Genomic DNA, 17904 nt, shown 5'->3' on the forward strand with positions numbered 1-17904 from the left:
TTTAGAGCAGTTTTAGATTCGCATCAGTATTAAGCAGAAGATATGGAGATGTACCATATACAGCCTGTCCCCACACATGCATAGCTTCCCCATTATCAACATTCTGCACCCAAATGATGCATTTGTTACAATGATGAACCTACAAGGACACATCAATATCACAAAATCCTTGCTTACATTAGTTTCACACTTGGTGTTGTACGTTCTATAACATCGTTGTGGGAGAGAACATCAATTGGTTGCCTTCTTAGGTGTCCTGACCAGTGATAGAACTCACAACTTAGGTATGTGCCATGACCAGGAATCAAACCTGCAACCTTTCAGTATATGGGACAACATTCCAATCAGCTGAGGCACACCAGCCAGAGTCCTTTTTCATTTCTGATGTTAGTAATATGTGTCCTCTCTCTTTTTCTCTTAGTTAGCCTGGTTAGAGGCTTATCAATTTTATTGTTTACTAGAGGCTTGGTGCATGAATTAGTGTACGGATGGGGTCTCTCAGGCTGACTTGCACAGATCGGGCCCCAGCTTGCGCCCCCAGCCTTGCAGCCCTGCAGCCCGGCAGCCCCGCCTGGCACTCCACCTTGGCCTGGCACCACACCCTCACCTACTCCACCATCCCACCTGCGGGGCGATCGGTCGGGGCCAGGCCCCCTCCCAGGCTCCCTCAGTGCCTGGGAGGTGAGCGGCGGCCCTCCCTACCCCCCCCTCCCCCCCCCGCCGCCCTGCCACCACCGCTGGTCGCTGTCTGTGGGGCGACCTGTAGGGCGATCAGGCCCCGCTTGCACCCGCCTTGGCCTGTTGCCGCCCACTCACCTGCTCCACCATCCTGCCAAGGTCCCACTCTTGTTGGGGCCCATCAGGGCCTGCAGCGCCTCCACTGCCGCCCGCTGCCAGCACCGTGTCGCCTACGCCCACCATGTTCCCCGCCACCCCCTGGTGGTCAGCGCATGTCATAGGAAGCGGTCAGAATCCCGGTCTCCTGGTCAAACGACTGCCCGAGGGGACAATTTGCATATTAGGCTTTTATTATATAGGATAGTATCTTATTGTGGTTTTGTTTCTAATATTATTAAATCTATTTTTATTGATTTCAGAGAGAAAGGGAGGGAGAGAGAGAAACATCAATGATGAGAGAGAATCATTGCATGCCCCACACTGGGGATCGAGCCCCAACTTGGGCATGTGCTCTGACGAGGAACAGAATCTCCTGGTTCAGAGGTTGACACTCAAACACTGAGCCACACCAGCCAGGCTATCTTGTAGTTTTGATTTGCATTTACCTAAAGATCAGTGAGCTGAGCATCTTTTCATATGCTTATTGGTCACTCTTATAGCCTCTTTGGAAAAATGTCTATTCAAGTCCTTTTCCCATTTTTGAATTGTGTTTTGTTGTTGAGTTTTAGAAGTTCTGTATACTTTGAATATTAAACCCTAACCAGGTATATGATTTGCCAGTATTTTCTCTCATTTTGTGGTTTTCCGTTTTACTCTGTTGATAGTGTCTTTTGTTGCACAATTTTAAAAAGGTTTCATAAAGTCCAAGTTGTCTGTTTTTTGTTACCTATGCCCCTGGTGTCATAGCTAAGAAATCATTGCCAAGTCCAGTGTTCTGAAGCTTTTTAATATGTATATTTCAGAGAGGAATGAAGATGAAGAGAGAGATAGAAACATCAATGATGAGAGTCATTGATCAGCTGCCTCCTGCACACTCCACACTGGGGATAGAGACCGCAACCCAGGCATGTACCCTGATGGGAATCAAACTGAGACCTCCTGGTTCATAGGTTGATGCTCAACCACTGAGCCATGCCAGCTGGGCTGAAGCTTTTGACCTACATTTTCTTCTAAGAATTTTATTGTTTTAGGTCTTACATTTAGGGCCTTGATCCATTTTGAGCTATTTTTTTTATGGTGTTCGCTAAAGGTCCAACTTCATTATTTTGTGTATGTATATCCATTTTTTTCCAGCACCATTTGTAAAAAAAAAGTTGTCCTTTCCCTATTAAATGGCCTAGATACCCTTGTAAAAAAAAAATCATTGACTACATACGTGAGGGTTTATTTCTGAGCTTTCTACTTGATTCCATTGGTCTATACGGCTGTCTTTATGCCAAGACCACGCTGTTTTGTTTACTGTAACTACGCAGTAATTTTGAAATAGGAAGTGTGAGTTCCCCAGTTTTGTTCTTCTTTTTTCAAGATTGTTTTGGCTATTTAGGGTCCCTTGAGATTCCAAATGAATTTTAGGATGGGTTTTTGTAGGAAGCGGTTATAGGGTTAAGCCTCGGACTGACCTGCTGGCTAAGTCGCAAACAAGTCCCAGCTTGGAGGGCACAGTCCTCTAAGCATAATTAAGCTTGATCTTGTGACTGCTCCCTAGATCTTTCCTGGGTAGCTAGTGGGCTGTGGGAGGGGCAGCAAGTGCTGCCAAAACAAGTGAAACTTACAACAACATTGTAGATTACCTTGTTTGTCCCTGATTATAAATAAAGCCTCAGCTTTGCAGTCTGGATCTCTTCTGTGGCCTCAGCAAGGCACAGAAAGATCCACCCAGCTCCCAGCTTTATGAATCTATTTCTGTGCCTTGTTTTCTTTATTTCTAATATTTCTCAATCCCTGGCCGCCTCTATTTAGAACCGGTTCGATCATCTCTCTTGCCACGCGGGACGGGGAAAAGGGAGATCCCTGCCATGTTTGGCCCCCGCTGCTTCAGGCCCCCGCAGTTTTTCTTTCTGTAAAAAAAAAAAAAAGTGGTTGGGATTTTGATAGGGATTATATTGATTCTATAAATTGTTTTGGGTAATATTGACACTTTATGAATATTAAGTCTTCAATTCCATGAACATGAGATGTATTTCCATTTATTATGTCTTCTTAGTTTCTTTCAAGGATGTTTTATAGTTTTCATTGTATTAATGTTTTACGTCCTTGGTTAAGCTAATTCTAAGTATTTTATTCTTTTTGTTGCTATTGTTAAATAATTATTTTTGTAATTTCCTTTTCAAATTGTTCATTGTTAGTATATAGAAATGCAATTGATATTTGTGTTGACTCTGTATCCTGCTGAATTTATTAATTAGTTCTAACAGTGTATTTTTAATCTTTAGGGTTTTCTACTTATAAGATTATATCATCTGCAAGTAGAGATAATTTTACATTATCCTTTGGATGTCTCTATTTCTTTTTCTTACCAAATTGCCTGGCTAGAACTTCTATTCCTATGTTGAAAGTGGGTATTCTTGCCCTAGCTGGTTTGGCTCAGTGAATAGAGCATCAGCCTGCAGACTGAAGGGTACCGGGTTCAATTCCAGTCAAAGGCACATGCCTGGGTTTCGGGCTCAATCCCCAGTAGGGGGTGTGCAGAAGGCAACCGATTAATGGTTCTCTCTCATCGTTGGTATTTCTCTCTCTCTCCCTCTTCCTTCCTCTCTGAAATAAATAAAAATAAAAATATTTTAAAAAAGAAAGTGGGTATTCTTATCTTTTTCCTAATCTTAGAGGAAAAACTTTCAGTTGTTCACTATTGAAAATACGATGCTAACTGTGAGCCTTGAGGAGTCTGTTAGAGAAAGCTGGAAAGGCCTGGAGAAGATCATTGGTGAGGACTTGCAGAACAATCAAAGAATTGTTATTGAAAGCTGGAGGAAGTTTTGGCAACATGGTTACTTGTGGTAACATGGAAAATAGAAAGATACCTAATGAACTTAAGGGCCTGGCTGGTGAATTTCCAGGCAGAAAGTACAAAGTGTCATCTGTGTGTGTGTGTGTGTGTGTGTGTTGTGTGTGTGTGTTTTCTAGCTATCCATGATAAAATATAAGAAGAGAGAGGTAGCCGAAACCGGTTTGGCTCAGTGGATAGACCGTCGGCCTGTGGACTGAAAGGTCCCAGGTTCAATTCTGGTACCTTGGTTGCGGGCACATCCCCAGTGGGGGGGGGGTGCAGGAGGCAGCTGATCGATGTTTCTCTCTCATCGATGTTTCTAACTCTCTATCCCTCTCCCTTCCTCTCTGTAAAAAATCAATAAAATATATATTTTAAAAAATTTTATATATATATATATATATATATATATATATATATATACTACCTAATAATAGACAAATATGCAAATTGACCATACCTTCGCTATGCCCGCGATTGGCCAGGAGGCGCGAGGGGGCGGGACTCGGGGTGGCCGATTGGGCCAGCGGGACGCTGAGCTCACGTCGCCAGCTGCGGCTCGAGCTCAGCGTCTGTGCCATGGCTGTGCTGCAGCACAGAAGGGGCCTCTGGGGCAGCGAGCTCACGTCCCGCCACGGACCATCAAAAGCGGGGGAGCTGGGTGCCTGTCCACTCAGGCACCAGGCCTTTCAGAAACCTTCGCCGCGCCGGAGGCTTCTGAAAGGCCTGGTGCACCAGCGATCAAAAGCAAAAGCGTGGGAGCTGGGTGCCTGTCCGCTCAGGCACCAGCAGACAGGCACCCAGCTCCCCCGTGATCGAAAGCCAAAGCATGTAGGGGACCCTACACGTGCATGATTCAATCATGCACTGGGCCTCTAGTATATTTATATAAAGAAGAGAGAGGTAAACTGAAGAAGGGTCCAGGATAGTATTTCCAGACAGCACAAGGATCCCAAAGGAACAAATGGCCTCATGGTGAAGATCAAATCCAAGGTGTTGCCAGCAAAATGAGATCACAGGATAAAGACAAGTGAAGGATGCAACTGTAAAATCTTGTGTTAAGACCTCAGAAAGATTTAAGGCAATGTCTCTTAAATCCTTTAAAAATTATTCCTAGGAGGGAAAAATTCTGAGGATCTTAATGCTGTGCCTCATGGATCTTCTGTGTTAAACAATAAGATTTCTAAGCAGCTTCACAGGGGGCCCAAGGCTGAGAAAGGCTATCTGAAAGAGAATCTGTGGATGTGTCTCTTTGATAATGAGTAGAGTATAATTTGATACACAGAAAGCTTCAAATTTTAAAAGGATTACATTAGCTTGGCCTGAAGCTAGCAGTGACAATACAGAATTAAAAGAGATCTTTGGACTCCTAACCTACTATGGGCAGAGAGAAGGCTGAGAAACTTACTCAACTATAAAAATGGGCTATTTTTTATGGAAAAAGAAGGATGACTCACAGGGCAGAACAAAAATCACAGAGACCCATTCCCAGGGAGCATAACTAGACCTTAATTAAGGATCTGGCAACATGTGCCTAGCTAGCTTTCAGAATTTCTATGCACCAGTGATTGCTATGTGCTTCCATTCCCCCTACCTACCACCTCCACCAGTCTCTTTTGAACATCAGTGTCTGTTGCAGTTATCTTATGCCTTTCTCACCATTGTAGTCAAGAGTGTGAAGGGGAAGGTAATTTATTTCCTTAGTTCAGAGATCTTCATGTTGAAAGGAACATTCCTCAAGAAGGTACACTCTAGGAGTTACATCGCAGGAGCCTCATCCACACTGGGAATTTATTCAGATGATGAGATCATGGACTTTAATCTTAAATCTGATGCTATAATGGGATGAGTTTGGGGGGATAGATACTTCGAAGAGGTGAATGTGTGTTTTTTTTCCATTTTTTATCTCTTTCTTTGTGTGTGAATTTATTTTTAAAAATTGTAAATATTTTGTAGCCAGATGGGAGACAGTGGCAGATAAAGATGGCTATAAATTCTTTGATCCTCTTGTGATTGACAGGTGGGATGAACCTCTCCTTCTCTGGAGTCTGGGTGGGCTCTACTGGTATGATTGTTTTGACCAATAGATTTCTGCAGAAGTGGTACTGTGCTTGTTTACAAGCCCAAGTCTTAAGAGACTAGTAATTCTCACTTCCTGTCTCCAGGGGATATTTTCTCTTTGAGCCCTAAGTCACCATGTACTCTGCCAGAGAGACCACATTGAGACTTTCTGGAGAGAGAGGGGACCAAATGAAGTCAGCTTTCTAAGCCATTCCTTCCAAGGCTCAACACATGTGAGTGAAGCTAAATGAATACCTCTAGGTTACCTAAATTGACTCCGTGTGGCACAGAAGGGACTAGCCTAGTCCTGAGTGGATTCACAACATACAGAATTGTGAGAAATAAAATGTTTGTTGATCTAAGCCACTAAAGTTTGGGACTACTCCAGATGGAACTTAGGCATTTGTTAAGTGACTAGAGGAACATAGACTATGTATAATTATGTATTCAATAAATATTTTAATGAGTTTTGAAGGATGAAGAAAAACTGAGTAAGTAGACATCAAAGGAAAGACACTTCAGATAGAATGAACAGCATATGCAAAAATTAAAAAACCTGGACAGCTTAGGAAATTTCAAGCACTTTCAGAATTGTTGAAGCAGCAAATACAAGGGAGAATGGGAGAGATGAAGCTGGAAAGGTAGGAAAGGGCCAGAAGGTGGAGAGACTTGTGTGCCTGCCAAGTGTTTTAGGTTTCTCTGCAGGGCCACAGAGGACCTCAAAAGGAAAATTATCACTGAATCCTCACTCAGATAAATGATGCTATCCCTCTTCTTATAGATATAGAAACAGGTTTTGTCATTTGTCCAAGACCACATAATTAGTAGGCTATGGGGAGGCAATGAAGTTATGTTTGTGTTTTGTTTTTTAATCAAAGGAATTCCATGATTAGGTCTGTGTTTTAGAAAGAACAATGTAGTAGCAAGGAGAAATGGATTGAATGGAAGAGACTGGAGGCATAGAGAAGGTTGTCAGAACGCAGTTGCAATGGTCTGATATCGAGCTCTGAACTAGGCTGGTGTCATGGAAATGGTGGAAAGGGAACCGAGGAATACATTGGATTAGTGTTCATTTTCATAGCTAATATCTATTTCCCTTTTGGTATAATATTTTGAAAGATGATTAAATGACGCCTATTATTTGATTGGAGAGGCTTGGATAAAAAGCTTATTTATGTTCATAATTTGGAAAGTCAGGAACTCTCTCTACAACTCAGGGGTCGCCCTCACAGGGCAAATCAGACACACTGAGGCTGTTAGAGAACACATACCAAAAGAGTTTGCATATGCTAGTGTTTTCCTGGCCTTCCCATTTGTGACATGGTGCCATTTATAACTGTTTGCATTATTTCCACTGCTAAGGCAGAACCCCAGCTACATTTTAAGAACAGGCACATTTCTGTTATTTTAAAATGTCTACCAAAGGTCACAGAACTTAACCCAACCCAAATAAAATGGAACAAAAGCTGAGGCAAATCCCACACTCTACTCATCCTACCTTTCAGCCTTAACAAATATGACAAAGGAAACTTGCTGGCACTTCCAACCACTTGGTGCATGGATAATGCTCAACCATTGAGCCACACCAGCCGGGCCACCTCCAACCATTTTACATCAATTTCATTTGCCTGGAAAAGCTTTCTCTTCCATTATCCCCCTTTATGATGCAGCTCAGATCCACCTGTCCCAAGGCAAAGTCCTATATGCACTCCTTTCTGCTCCTATAATGCCCTACACATTCTCTATTATAGCTTTTGTCATCTGTTTAATAATTACTTGATTACTTTCTCACCTGTACTAAGAGTTATTTAAGGCTAAATATTTAATTCTGCTCATTTATTTATCTCCAGTGCCAGGCAAGACACCTAACACATACATAAATGCTTGTTAAAGTAGCTTGCAGTCAGCACAGAAACTCATGATCAGAATCTTCAATTAAGAAAATTCAGGACTTCACTCGGGGAGATGGCACTGGAGGTAAGAGCAACTAGGTGAACGCTTCCCGGATGAGAACTTGAAGCTGAAACAGGATGGGCCCAGCTGGGTGAGCATGGCCAACGCCAGCAAAGACACCAACGGCTCCCAATTCCTTGTCACGACAATCAAGCAGCCTAAGCACATAGTGTTCGGCAGAGCTCTAGAGGTCATGGAAGGGGTAGGAAAGAGGGAAAGCACCGAGGTGGATCCTCAGGACAAGCCCCCTGAAGGATGTGATCATTGCAGACTGTGGCAAGATCGAGGTGGAAAAGCCTTTGCCATTGCCAAGGTGCAGGGCCCCAGTGACGTCTTCCCCTTGAGCGACTGTGTTCGGACCTGTTGCCCTTTCCTGGGGGAGAAGAAGCCCACCACAGGGCTCTGTGCTGCACCAGCCCTAGTGCTGACGTCTGGCAGAGTGGCCCCCTCCCCTCACATTCCACAGGCCCAGTTTTGTAACAAACTTCTACCAACATGGACCCTTTATTTTTTTAAAAAGTGTTTTGTTTTGTTTTTTTAAAAGAAAAAAAAAAGAAAGAAAATTCAGCCCGGCCAACGTGACTCAGTGGTTGAGCACCGACCTATGAACCAGGAGGTCATGGTTCCATTCCCAGTAAGGGTACATGCCTGGGTTGTGGCTAGATCCCCAGTAGGGGGCAGCCAATCAATGATTCTCTCACATCTCTCTTTCCCTTTCCCTTCTTCTCTGTAATCAATAAAAGTATATTAAAAAAGAAAAAAGATAACTCAAATAAAAATTATTTGTTTAAAAATGTAAAAAACAAGTAATCAAAATAATATATTCACATTATTTTTATAAAGACAAATAATTCAATAAGACTTGTAATGAAAAATATGACCTCCAGCCTCACCCATCTTCAATCTCTAACCTCCTCCCCAAACTTTTAAAGCTATTTCTTTTGGTATTTACTTTCATTTAAAGAATATGCTTATAGTGGTACTTTTTATTTATCAACTAGAGGCCCAGTGCATGAAATTTGTGCACTCGGGGGAGGGGGGTGTCCCTCAGCCAGGCCTGTGCCCTCTCACAGTCCGGGAGCACTCCACAGTGCCACCAGCCAGGTAGCCTGGGCCTCCCTCTTTGGGGTGATTGTGGAGCCCCCCGATTGATCGTCCCACCAGCCGGTGGCCTGGGCCTTCCTCTGCAGGGCAATCATGGGGTGATGGCGGGGCCCCTGACCAATTGCATTGCACCCGCCTTGGCTGGCCTGGTGCCAGTGGGTGTCATAGTGTGGTCGTCCGGCCGGTCGTTCCATTGTTTGGCCGTTCGATCGATTTGCATATTACGCTTTTATTATGATAGATTTTAGACATTATCTTTTGAATTCCCATTGTGAAAGATGAGGATTCAGCCCTCTTCCATCACTCTAGGCCCCAATTTTCTCTTCCTAATGTAGTTAAAATAGAATTTTTGACTAAATAAAAATTCACTCTTTGAATTATTATAAGTACTAGAGGCCCGGTGCATGAATTCATGCACGGGTGAGGTCCCTCGGCCTGACCAGCGATCAAGGCCTATCAGGGGGTTGGTCAGCTGGGGGAAGGGACTCCGGAAGGTTGGCTGGACAGTCAGGAGGAGGGGCCATGGGAGATTGGCCGGCTGGTGGGGGGGAGGGGCCACAGGAGGTTGGCCAGCGGGGATGGGAGGGGCCGTGGGAGGTTGGCTCTGGGAACGCACTGACCACCAGGGGGCAGCTCCTGCATTGAGCATCTGCCCCCTGGTGGTCAGTGCGCATCATAGCAACTGGTCGACCGGTTGTTCCAGTCATTCGGTCATAACGGTTGCTTAGGCTTTTTTTTGTTTTTTTGTTTTGTTTTGTTTTGTTTTGTTTTGTTTTGCTTAGGCATTTATATATATAGATTGTTTACTGACAAGCTAAGCACTCTATTATAATTTTATTTCCTTTCTTGTACATACTTTTCTTATATCTGTTGATAATTTTATTTTTTATTTGCTTAGTTCTCTATGTCATGATTTTCTACATTTTCAAATACATCAGATAATTTATCTGTTCCATTTATTTTCCTGAAGATGTAAGTCCTGGAGCCCTCCATTTTCCTGTTTCAATCTTTATACATGTTAAACGTCATCCTAGGTTTTTCCTTTATAAACATTGTGGGGATTCTCTTCACCTCTCTCCTGTGTTATATAGTTCTGTCTTACCAATACCATGACTCTCTCTCTCTCTCTCTCTGTGTTTTTTTTTGTTTGTTTGTTTGTTTTTCCTATCTTCCTAATTTTGTTGGCACATATTCTGTACTAGCTCCCTGGAAAAGAGGTACAAGAAGTAATTCTTTTTGGAGACTGCAAGTCTCAATATGTCTTAATTTTACCTTCACAGTTGATTGTTAGGTCTCTGGATACATAATTCTAGGTTGAAAATAATTTTTATCCAGAACTTTTTAGGCATTGCTACTTTGTATTCTATCTTCTAGTGTTTGTTGAGACATTTAATGTCATTTCAATTCCCTCTCTATCCCATGTATGATACCATTCTTTTCCTCTGGAAGCTTGAGCATACTACTTTCTTTATCTCCTAGTGTTCTGAAGTATCTTTTTTAAAAAAAAAGTCTCTTTATTGTTGAAAGTATGACAGATATCCCCCTTTTCCACCCCGCTCCCACCCCTCCTCAGGCCTTCACGGCACTATCCAACCAAGATCCTTTGGTGCCCAGGCCAACTCTCTAAACACTTAGCAACACCTGCCAGGGCTGAACTTAATGAATTATCTTGACACTGGTATTTTCCTAATTCATTGTGCTCAGTCCCTTGATAAGCCTTTACAAATTAAAAACATATATTCTTCAGTTCTGGAAATTTTTCTTGTATTCTTTCCATAATTTGTTTTACTTTGTCTCTTTGCTTTCTCTTTTGAAACTCATATTGTTTGTATGTTGTATCTCCTGAATTGGTCTTCCAATTTTCTCTTCTATTGTCAAACTCTGTCTTTTTGTTCGGCTTTTTTTGCTTTCTTTCTTTCTTTCTTTCTTTCTTTCTTTCTTTCTTTTGTTACTTCAATTTTAATTTCCAATCCTTCTATTGATTTTTTTAAGTTTATGCTGTCATGTTTTTAATTTTTATGTTGTTTCCTTATTATTCCTTTTTTTTTTTTTTTTTTAATCCTCACCCGAGGATATTTTTCCATTGACTTTTAGGGAGAGTGAAAGAGGGAGGGAAAGACAGAGAGAAATATCAGTGTGACAGAAACACATCAACTGGTTGCCTCCTGCACGACCTGACCAGGGCCACGGCAGGGGAGGAGCCTGCAACCGAGGTACAAGCCCTTGACCAGAATCAAATCCGGGACCCTTCGGTCCGCAGGCCGACGCTCTATTTACTGAGCCAAATCGGTTAGGGCTTATTATTCCTCTTTCATAAAAGAAAGAAAGCATCCTAGTCTTGCTTCGTGAATGTAATATCTATTCTTATCTAAGTACATTGATGATCATTTAAAAAAAAATTTCTGTTCCCTAATTTGCCAGTTTCCTTTTAGTTTCAATTTTTTGTTTGTTTCTTTTGGCGTCTCTCATTTTGGAGTATTTTTTTAAATATTTGGTGAATTTTTGCAGCCCTTCATATGAAGTAGTGAGGTACTACAATGTCAATTGTAAGGTCTGCGTGAATAGACAAGACTTGTTGTTTGGGGGCTTCACTGTAGGGCAGCAATTTTCAACTCATGTGCCACAAGAATTTTTAAAACATACAATACCTGACTTCATAGTCATGGGCACTCTCCTCTTTTCCCTTAAGTTGTCAAATAAATAAAAAAAGCCAACAGCTAACACTAGAATAGGCGACTGGTATGAAAAAAATAAAAATTATACCTATTATTTTGTCAGATAAGCAAAAAACATTTTTTGCTGGGCTGTAGAATTTTAGTAATTAGTTTATGCATATCATGAGATGAAAAAGGTTGAAAATTGCTGCTGTAGGGTAGTAAAGGAGGACCCCAAAATATCTACTTGTAGTTCTTTTTTCCTGAAACTGATCAGTTTCTGCAGTTTCTTCTCTTGGGCTGCAGAGACAGGTGTGGCTGTCCAGCTATCCAAGTATTCTAAGCTGAGTAAGGGGCTGGAGCACTTACCATTCAATAAGCTAACATTCACTTAATCCCCTGTTTTCAGTTGACACTTCTCTTCCCCTATTACTGCGCCTAATTTCTCTGGGCTTTAGCCTCTCAGATGCAATTTTTCCAGAGATCAAATCTCCTGCCAGGGTGGGGAGATAAAGTAGTCTGGTTGGATGAGTTGGGAGAAGGGACCTGCAAGTCTAGCTTCTCTCTACACAGACTTTCAACCAGTCTTCAGACCTTACCCCTGCCTTCCACAATGCTCTGTGCCTCAAATTACTGAGCCTTCCTTCCTCCTCCTCCTCTTCTTCATCTTCATCTTCTTCTATTTCTTCTTCTCTGTGTGTGTTAATCCTCATCTGAGAATATTTTCCCATTGATTTTTAGAGAAGTTGAAAAGAGGGGAGAGACGCAGAGAGAGAAATATCGATGTGAGAGAGACACATCTATTAGCTGGCTCTCACGCCCACCCAACCTGGACCAGGGATCGAGCCTGCAACCCAGGTACGTGCTCTTCACCTGAATCGAACTGGGGACCCTTTAGTCTATAGGCCAATACTCTATTCACTGAGTCAAGCTGCCTAGAGTTACTGAGCCTTTCTTAAGAGACAGGACAAGGTAGTAGTTAAGGGGATGGATTTGTAACCAGATAGCCTGGGCTTGAGATTTTGCTATGTGACCTTTGACAAGTATTTGACCTCATGCTTTGGTTTCCTCATTTCTAAAATGGTGAAAATGATAGTACTTACCTCAAAGGATGCTGTGAAGATTGAGTTATATACTATATGTAAAATGCTTAGTACAATGCTTGATATCTCCTAAGATCTTTACTAATAAAGAGCTAATATGCTAATGGTCGGGACGCCATAACGGGTAACGACCAGGTCATTAGTATATTAGCTGAGGTGTTGCTCCGGAGATGGGTCAGAAGCGGGGAGACGCCCTGAGGAGGCAGGACCATCCCATGCCGAGGAGGGCAGGGGTGAGAGCCCATAGCGCCCCCCTCACCAGTCCTTTACCACCCACCACTCGCACTCTGAGTGCCCCGCGGCCCACCTGCCAGGGGAAGGAGCACAGCGCAGCAGGCGGGAGGCTTCCACGCTCTCCTCCAGCACCATGATGGGGTGGAGCCGCCGCGTTGCTCCGGAGATGGGGTGGAAGCGGGAAAGCGCCTGGAGAAGGCAGGACCAGCCCAAGGGGACTCAAGGGACTGAGGGCAGGGCTTGAAGCGGCCAGAGAAGGCCAGAGGGTTTGGGGGCTGGGCCAGGCACACTGGAGCTCTGCGTGGACAGGTTCAGGTGTCAAGGCAAGGCTGCAGCTGAGTGGGCGGCGCCGTGCAATTTCACACACTGGGCTCCTAATATATACTAATTATTCTTTTTTTAAAAAAATATATTTTATTGATCTTTTACAGAGAGGAAGGGAGAGGGATAGAGAGTTAGAAACTCTCGATGAGAGAGAAACATCGATCAGCTGCCTCCTGCACACCCCCTACTGGGGATGTGCCCGCAACCAAGGTACATGACCTTGACCAGAATCGAACCTGGGACCCTTCAGTCCGCAGGACGACGCTCTATCCACTGAGCCAAACCGGTTTCGGCTAATTATTCTTGTTAGTTTCTATAGCATCCCATTGGAATCTCCTCTTAGAATACACTCAGCTTTCTCAACTCTGCTAACGTTTCCCTCTTCTAAAAACATGTCCACTGACACTCTCTTTCATCATGAGTTGACACCTTTAAAAGCACCATTTGGACTCATTTTACTTATTTATTTATTTATTTATTTTCTCATTTTATCGATGTTTGGAAGAGTAGAAGAGATGAACACATATCCTATATGATAAAAGGCCAGCGACCATAACGACCATCGACCAGTCACTATGAGGTGCACTGACCACCTCTCGGTCTCTCCCCCCGGGGATGGCGGCGGCAGGGCAGGACTGGGGACTGTTGAACAGCGGCGGCCAGTAGGCAGTGAGCGTCCAGAGGCGAGCATCGCGGGGCGGCGGAGGCAAGCATCGCAGGGTGGGGAGCTTTGTGAAGCTTTGTGGGGTGGCGGAAGCGAGCATCACAGAGTTTTGCGGGGCGGCAAGCGTCCTGGAGCATCACGGGGAGGGGAACTTCGAGGCGCATCTCGGGGTGGCGGCGAGGAGCGTCGATAGAGTGTAGTGGGGCGGGAAGCTTCACAGAGCATTGCAGGGCGGCGGAGGAGAGTGTCACGGAGCTTTGTGGGGCGTCGCGGAGTGGTGGACATGGCCCTGATCGCAGGCTAGGCCTAGGGACCCTACTCGTGCCCGATTTTGTGCGCTGGGCCTCTAGTATAGATTATAATACATTGTGTTATATAAAACATATAATATATAATGCATGTTATGTATAATAACATATATGCTATTATGTAAAACTGGTTCCACTGGCCAAAATTTAAAGTATGGAGATTATAACATCAATGTTGGTAAGATTGTGGTTATCATTCAATATTATTATCACTATAAATTAATATAATTACTTTGGTATATATAAATCTATATTGAGTCATAAAAATACTTTGACCTTTAACTGGTTATCCTATAAAATTATTTAGAGAAAAAAAATCAATAAACAAAAATTTACTCATTTTAATAAAAAATTAGAGTCAACAAAATTTCCAATAGCCCTGGCCGGTTTGGCTCAGTGTTATAAAGTGTTGGCCTGTGGACTGAAGGGTCCCGGGTTCGATTCCAGTCAACGGCACATGCCCAGGGTTGCGGGCTCGGTCCCCAGTAGGGGGAGTGCAGGAGGCAACTGATCAGTTGTTCTCTCTCATCATTGATGTTTCCTTTCCCTCTCCCTTCCTCTCTGAAATCAATGAAAATATATTTTTAAAAAATTTCCAACAGTCTCAGGATGTTAAAATTCAGTAGAATTCTAGTGTATTCAGTTGATAATATTATATAGTAATTATTTTTAATATGAATTATATTAAAATTTAAATATTACAGTATAATACTAAGTGCAAAGAAAAGGACACAAACATATGTTCACTGTGGGTATGCAATGTAAACTTTATATGCCATAAAGGGAATACGCAAAAATAAAACCAGTTGTTTTAAAGAGGTAAAGTTAAGGAGGTTTTGTGTTTCTTTAAAAAACATTCCTTTTATGTTGTCATAAAAAATGTTTTTATAATTAAAAAAAGAAAACCTCAAGCCTGAAGCTGACAAAATTCATAGTGATTGTGTATACCAGTCCCCTTAGATGAAAACTAAACCTTTCAGCCAAACATCTGAAAGTTTCAGAACAGCCAGGTCTTTGATGTTGGGTAGACTAAACAACCCAATGTTTGACTGAAGTTTTCCGTTTTCATCTGAAAGGCTGACATCATGTAACTATAGCCTGAGTGCATTACTGATGTCAGTCACCATAAAGTTCAATGAGTTGTTAACGTGGCCCCTCACAGCTCTCCTGGCTTTCCTCATTTGCTACTCACAAACAGGCTCTCTAGTTTGTTCTTTGCTTTAGGTGTTACATAACTCTTTGATTTACTCTTCACTATGTAAAGAATAAAGGGTAAACTCCTTAATCCTTCATAATGTGGCTCCAATGGCATCAGGAGCCCCATACCTCATCATTTCCCTCCCTTACAAGGTCTACACTCTTTAGATGCTAGAGATACAGTCCCTGACCCTCAAGATACTCATAGTTGTATTGTCATTATTATTGGCTAGAAAATATTAATGTTATTATTCATTAAGCTATTATGTGCTGGGGTGCTAGGATTTAATATACACTATTGAATTTAATCTTACCATAATTTTCTGTGGCATTATTATTTCCATTTTGCTAATAGAGAAAGAGGTGCTAGAGAGGTTAGTTATCTTGCCCAAAGTTATATAATCAGTAAATTGCAGAGCTGAGGCTCAGTGGATTCCAAAGCCTATGTTATTAATCACAACACCATAGAGATATGTCTACTAATAAATTTGCTAAGGTATTATGGTGGCTACATGGAAGTATGGAAAGAATGAGGCTCTAAAATAATAGGAAGTAAAATAGCAATAGGCAAAGGCTTAGTCCAAATACCATTTATAGAGTGCCAAGTATGTTTTGGGCCCTGTGCCAAGTACTCGGGACACAGCAAAGCCAATTATTGTTTTTCACTGAAGGAGAAATCAATCTGATAGGGGTGTCAGACACCTGAAATAGGGTGGAAAGCACAGCTATTCAAAAAATGGAGCCCACAGGAGTGATGTTGTCATATATGCCCAGGGTTTGGCTGGGATCTCAGGGTTGAACGTTCCAGGAACAAGGAGAAAGGAGATCCCAGATACCAAGTGACTTAGGAAGAGTGCCCAGGGAGATCTCTGTCTCCCCAGAGAAATATTTAAGGGATGCGGAAAGAGGAGAAACTGTTATCCATCAGACTCAAGAAAGCACTGAAACACATGACAAGTAAAACTACTCGAAACAACAATGAAGAATTCATTTGTTTTACTAGTCCCTAGTCTGTGTCTCTGTAGGACACCAGGGATTCAGATGAGTCAGAGACAGTTCCTCCCTGTAATGGTCATTGTAGTTGCCTCATTCTTTCCACAAAAAAAGTATGAGAACCTACTATATGTGAGGCAAGCATTAGGGATATAACGATAAACAAAACAAACATGGCTTCATGGAGCTTACGTTCTATTAGGGGAAGACAAACAAATATGTAAAACATATCGTGTTTTATTTTTTATTTTTAAAAATATTCTTATAGAGAATGTTGTGGGGCTCATTTGTTTGTTTGTTTGAATCCTCTACGGAAGATATGCTTATCAATTTTGGAGACAGAGGAAGGGAGCGAGAAGGAAACATCACTGTGAGAGAGACATCAATTGGTTGCTTCCCATATGTGCCCTTACTGAGCGGGATTGAACCTGACACCCAGGTTTGTGCCCTGACCAAGGATCAAACCCGCAACATTTTGGTAGATGGGAGGACACTCCAACCAACTGAACCACTTGGTGGGGGTAGGGTGGTGGTGGTGGAAAATAGTATTTTAGATGCTACTAACAGCCAGGAAGAATAAAGCAGGGAAAAGGAACAGGAAGTACCAGTGAGATAGAAAAGGCCCCTCTAGGAAGATGGTATTTAGGCATTCTCTCTCTCTCTCTCTCTCTCTCTCTCTCTCTCTCTCTCTCTCACATACACACACACACACACACACACACACACACACACACACACACACACACACCACGAGAGCATTCCAGATAGAGGGAAGAGCAAGTGCACAGCCTTGAGGCTCCAGTGTTTGGTGGGATCCAGGAATAGCACAGAGGCCAGTGTAACTGGAACGGAGTGAGTATTCTAAGAATTTGTTTTAAAGTAAATATTTAATTGTGGGGGTTTTATTTTGTGTAGAAAAACTTTCACAATACACGTCCAGGTGACTATGAGGGTATGTTTATTAAAGCTGGGGGAAGTAAAACAAGGAAGGGCTTGGGTAGAAGAAGCAACAGGAGAGCCTTGGCTGGGCTGCCTTAGCTCTCTGGGAAGTCAGAGAAAAGAGGGCCCTGGGGACAGGTTCAGGGGATTAGCCTGGACCGATGCTGCTTCCCATTGCTCCCCTAGTGGGGCCTTTAGAGTTTAGGAGATGTGTGCCTGTAGGGGAAGAAGAGAGAGAAGGGAATGACGCAGGCTACTCCCAGAGGATTAGAGCACCACGAATTTTGGCTTTTATTTGGAGAAAAATGAAAAACCAAGAAGTGATATGACCTACTTTCTGATGACACATTTTCATTCTGATTGCTGTGTTGATAATGAATAAGGGTGCAAGTAAGGAGGCCAGTTAGGAGACTGTTGCAATAATCCAGGGAAGAGATGATGATGGCTAGGATCAGGATGGTAGCAGTGGAGGTAGGAAGTGGTCTGATTCTGATATACAGTATTTTAAAGGTAGAGCTTGGTAAGTTTGCTGGTGGATCAAATTGGGATATGAAAGAGTGAAGTCAAGGTGACACCAAGGTTTTACCTTAATGAAATGGAAGAGTGTAATTTATTTTGATGAATAAGACTGAGGAAGAAGCAAGTTTTAAGATAAATATCTGGAACTCAGTTTAGAAATGCCAAGCTTTATACTATACATATTAAA

This window comes from Eptesicus fuscus, chromosome 9, assembly GCF_027574615.1.
Source record: "Eptesicus fuscus isolate TK198812 chromosome 9, DD_ASM_mEF_20220401, whole genome shotgun sequence".
Taxonomy (NCBI): domain Eukaryota; kingdom Metazoa; phylum Chordata; class Mammalia; order Chiroptera; family Vespertilionidae; genus Eptesicus; species Eptesicus fuscus.